At 47.7% G+C, this 4,867-nt stretch overlaps 1 protein-coding gene across 1 annotated transcript in view; it reads left to right on the top strand.

The window, feature by feature from the left end:
- The window catches only part of SLC16A3 (solute carrier family 16 (monocarboxylate transporter), member 3), a 13,267-nt gene that overhangs the window by 316 nt on the left and 8,084 nt on the right, over nt 1–4,867 (top strand). The gene's annotated exons all lie outside the window — the stretch shown is intronic.

Here is a 4,867-nt window from a genome sequence, read left to right on the forward strand (position 1 = left end):
ATCCCTCGCCCAGAGGCTGCGCCAGGCGCCGGTGGGGCGGTGGGCACGGCGCGGACTGTCCTCGCCCCCGCCCGGCGCCACCTCACGTGGGACGGCGCCCCCCCCCCCCGCCGGCTGCGTTTCTCCCCGCGGAGGGGGCCAGGCGGGCACATTTCTTCCCCGGGAAAGGCGCGCTGCCGTACGCGTCGCCGGCGCCCCCGCCGCTGTCGGCCTGACAGCGCTGTCCGGGCGCCGAGCGGTGCTGGCGACCGAGCCCCGCTCCGGCTGCTGCTGCGAGAGAGCGCTGCGCCCGGCTCCCCGCTTTGGCGGCCGGGTCACGCCTAGGCGCGCGGTGCCGCCGGCCCCAGCGCACGTACAAGTGCCACAGCGGGGGCTCGTGAGGCACCCGCCAGCCCGGGCTTTGTTGCCGCCATCGCTGGCTTCCTCCCGGTCGCGGGAGACGAGGGTCTCCGCGTCCAGCCCCGCCTCCACGATCCCGTCGCTGCTGCTCACCTTTCATTTCAGTGTCGAGGAGCGGGGGGGTGAATTCCAGAGTTGCCTTTGTCACAGCGGTGGCAGTTTAGGTCCACCGAAGCGGGCGACGCGCAGTCTGAGGCACGGTCCCCTCATAAGGACATCGCCGCAGCCCCGGGCGTGAGCTCCGTTACTCGGTCCTGCGAGTGCTCCCAGAATCGCGCGGCCGCCTCTCCAGGCAGCGTGAGCATCGGCGGCGGCCCGAGCGCTCCGCGGGAGCCGTCTCGGCTCCGGGCGCCGCGGGCTACGTGCCCGCCCCGGAGCGCCGCGCGGGCGGCCGTGGCCGTTGCCGTTGGCGGCGCCGCGACCGCCACCATTGTTCTCCGACCCCGCTCCTCCCCCGCGCGGCGGGCCGCCGCAGCCCCTCTGCATCTGCTGGGAGAGAGCCCTTTTTTGCTACTGCTCGTAATCCACGTGGAAAGGTCTTCGGCTTGCCTTATTCTAAACGGTTCTGTGGGGAAAAGAGCGCGCAGGGGTGAGGTTGACGTGGAGCAATACAACTTCCTCACTGGCGCAGACCGTTACCACCAGTTGTGAAAGCGTGCTCTTGGCCAGCAGGTTTGCGTGCTTTTTGGGTAAAGCAGTTGGAAAACCGTTTAGTTTTAGATGTCACAGAGTGAAGTCATGTATAGTTTTGCAATGTTTATTTCAGAGGGAGCGGTAGTTTGTTAAGGTGTGGCAGTCGGCCGTTTAAAAATGTAAACCAGAATCTGTTAGTACAGTACACCTGTTGTGGTTCAGTTGTATGTATAACTCAAGGTAAATTGTAAAAATATTAAGGTGACGTTTTAAATCACCTTTAAATCATGCGGGAATTCACATATCTCAATGTATGATGACACCAATGTTATGCAGCTGCGCTGTCCAAAGTGATGTGTAAAAAGACACCTCTTAGCCAGATGATCTTTTCCTACTATACTCAGCTACATGTGCTAACCTAGCATGAGATACAGTGCACGTGCATGTGAGTACTTTATGTATCAGGGTAGTTCCATGCCATTCTGCAAAAATAAGTGTGTATGTCCAGCTTGTGACAGGACCAGACCCTTGATTAGTATTTATCTTGCTCTGTCACTTTTTGGTTTTATACAAGACAAAATAAGGACACTTCTCTACTATAAACAGTTGGCAAGAATTTCTATTTTTCTAAAGCTCTGACACATTGCAAAGCCACCATACCTGCAGGGCTGAAATTAATTTTCATGATACATGAAGAATGAATTGTAAGTATTTGACTGAAGTTGGGATTCTGCAACTTCTATTTTTGAAAGCATATGAAAAGCAGCCAGATAATTCAAGTGCAACTGAAGGCATGTTTGTCACTTTTTCTGTGCACACAGAACAGGCATATGCTGTCTGGTCTTGAGGTGCCGCTGTGATGCTGACGTTTATGTACTTATGGTAATGGATGTTGTGTAAAAAAACCCGTAGGCTTTAGAAAAATAAGTCCACTTCTCCAGAAACTGGGCATTTGATATAGAGACAATAATTAGGGAGGTTGAAAATGCTATTGTTATAGAACGAGTGTATTTGTTTCAAAAGTGGTACCTGAGAAGATTTAGTTACTGTTGTATTTGTAATTAAAGAAAATACTTATGCAAGTATTTATCTCAAGATTAAAAGAGCTGTTTCTCTCTTGTTAAGAAGAAAGCCACGTTAATACTTCCTTCTTTAAATGTGAAGTTAGTATGCAGATCTGTGGCTTATTCTTTTGCTTATGGCAAGTTAGGGGTACTTGTTGGTAACATGCTCATTAAGGAAAAATAAAAAAAAAACGCAAGAAACCAAAACAATAATATAATCTGATTTTCCCAGATAATGTAAAGAACAGGGTTCTAACATTTTCGTTGTAAAAATAAAAAAAAAGCAAGCACAACTTCCGCTGTAGAGCACTTTACCCAGGTAATAGAATCTACACTGGTTAGTATTATTTGCTACATATGAAATTGCAATGTGAATTTACTATGTCATTGCAGTCTGCTAGTAACTTGTGATGTGCGTTACTTACTGTGCTGTAGCAGTGAACGCTAAAATGGTTTAAGGCTAAGTGGGGGCTGGAGATTGATTAATAGTAAGTGTTGGTATGGAACATCACCTACAGCTACAGACAGCATAGAATTACTGTATGGTTTATCCTAGGAGTTTTGAGAGAGAGAGAGAGAGAGAGATGAGAAAATGGTGAAAGCTGGCAAATCCTTGAGAAAGGTGGATGCAGTGGAACTGGAAAACTGTCTCTGATAAAACAGAGGAGGCCAAAATGGAAGAGTGAAAGTCACTGTGGGGTCTTGCAGGGAGGGCAGGCATTGGTAAATACGGTAATGATTTTGTAGGGAACAGGACTTTGCAGCAGCCTTTGGAAATGAATGTATAATTCAATTGGCTGATAGTTAAGCAGGTAAGCCACAAGAAATGCACCACTGTGTCATACCAGTGGCCCATCAAAATGGCTTGTACAAAGTACCTAAGAAAGACTTGTAATAAAAAAAATTCGAATTAAAGATATATGCATGAGTGCTTTAGAGCATCAGGAAAGAGTTAAAGTCATGCTGAATAGGCAGATGTCAGTGATGTCAATGCAAAGGGTAGTTGTTTTATATGTAGAGGGCTATCACTAGGGTCTGGAGGATATAAAAATAAAATTATTTTTGCAGTGGTCGTTCCCTGCAAAATTTCAGTACAGCTGGTTAGTCTTAGGATTCGTCACTCAAAACCAAGGGTAACATACATCTTTTGTTTAGTCTGCTTAGATTTTAATAACCTTGAGTAAATATAGGAGGTTTATGACTCCTATTAACACAGTATTGAGCTGTCTGTGCTTTTCAGCATATCCATACTCCCAACACCCTGTGAAAACAGAATCATTATTCTTTTCATTCCACAGATAAGAAACTGAAGGCGGATCTCTGCATTGCCCAGCTTAGACCGTCTTCCTTATTTTGTAATTGTACAGTTCTCAACCTGGTGGGGTTCCAGACTGAATTTCAGTTTGAACTGGGTTCCCTACATGGAAGTTCATGTTTTATTTTTGATAACCATTACTTATTTCTATCCTAGGAACTCAAGGTTGGGTAGATTTCTGCCGTAGCTAAAACAAATTAATTCAGGGGAAGTTCTCAAGCTGTATGGGTCAGCCTACATACTCATAAATGTGCTTCCTACCCATACTGCTGACCATAAAGTACTGCTGCGTGGCTAGTAAGGGTATTGGCTAAACACCGGTATTAGATGTTTGCCATTTCTAGTTGCTCCTTTTTATAATGCAAATGTTCTCCTTTTATATACACTGCACCATCACACCACCCACAATGCTACCTACAACCACCTAATATTTCCTCCTAACTGATCCTGTATTAGTTTCCGTGGCAACAGGAAGATAATCTCAGGAGCATGAAACGCCACAGATTTAACTACATTTGCTCCCTTTGTTTTACACCTTACCAAAGCCAGGACCCATTTATGATAGGAGGAATCTGGAATAAATACTGACAGTACTATCATGTCTGTTGTGGAGACACGGAAACTGAGCTGCAGCCAGTCAAATGTAATCCTTTGCCTCTAAACAGGGCTGAGCTAGCAAAAGCAGAAAGCAAAGCAAACTGTTGCAATAGTTACGCAGTAGCCACCTGTGTTAGCAGGCTTTGGCAGTATCCTAGTACTCAAGCAAAATTCTAAGTAAGAATTTTGCCTGTGCAAATCAACCACGAGCCCACCTCTTCTAATGCTAACCCTAGTTTGCACGTTTCACACGGGAACCTCCCTGCTACTTCCTTACTAGTTCTTAAGGAGGTGAATACAGTCTAGCCTAGCAAGGCACACCGCAACAGGATGAAGTGCATCTTCCGCCGTGTTTACAGAGACAGGGTTCATTTAGTTCCGGTTAATGGTCTTTTAATTTTGATGTGTTAACATGAGCTACTGATGGACTGAACCAGGTGAACAAGACTGATGTATGCGTGTACATATGTAGACCAATCTTAAGAGGATGGCGTCTGAAGGTCTGGTGTGCTGGTTTATGGTGACTTTTAGCCAAACATGGCGATAGGCATGACGTAAAGAAGAGTAAATGGATGTAACCGTTTCCCCATAGGCTTATTTTTATGAAATGCTGGCAGTAGGCCGGGTTCCTCCACCTCTGCAAGTCTAGCTCCCTCATCAGACCGGAGTATAAAGCCATGCTAGAGACCGTTCCTCCTAGGGCACGCAGAGCTGGTAGGTCCCGTCGGCCGGGTGGAAGGAAATCCGGCTCTTGCAGGTTGCCCTGCTCCGCTGGGCAAGGGCGAGCGCAGGACCGGCCGGGGAGGAGGCCGCTTCCGCCCTTTCTGAGCGGACCGGGCTCCGCGCGGGCGCGAGCGCG

This window comes from Haliaeetus leucocephalus, unplaced genomic scaffold (genome assembly GCF_000737465.1).
Source record: "Haliaeetus leucocephalus isolate CR32 unplaced genomic scaffold, Haliaeetus_leucocephalus-4.0 Scaffold238, whole genome shotgun sequence".
Classification (NCBI taxonomy): Eukaryota; Metazoa; Chordata; class Aves; order Accipitriformes; family Accipitridae; genus Haliaeetus; species Haliaeetus leucocephalus.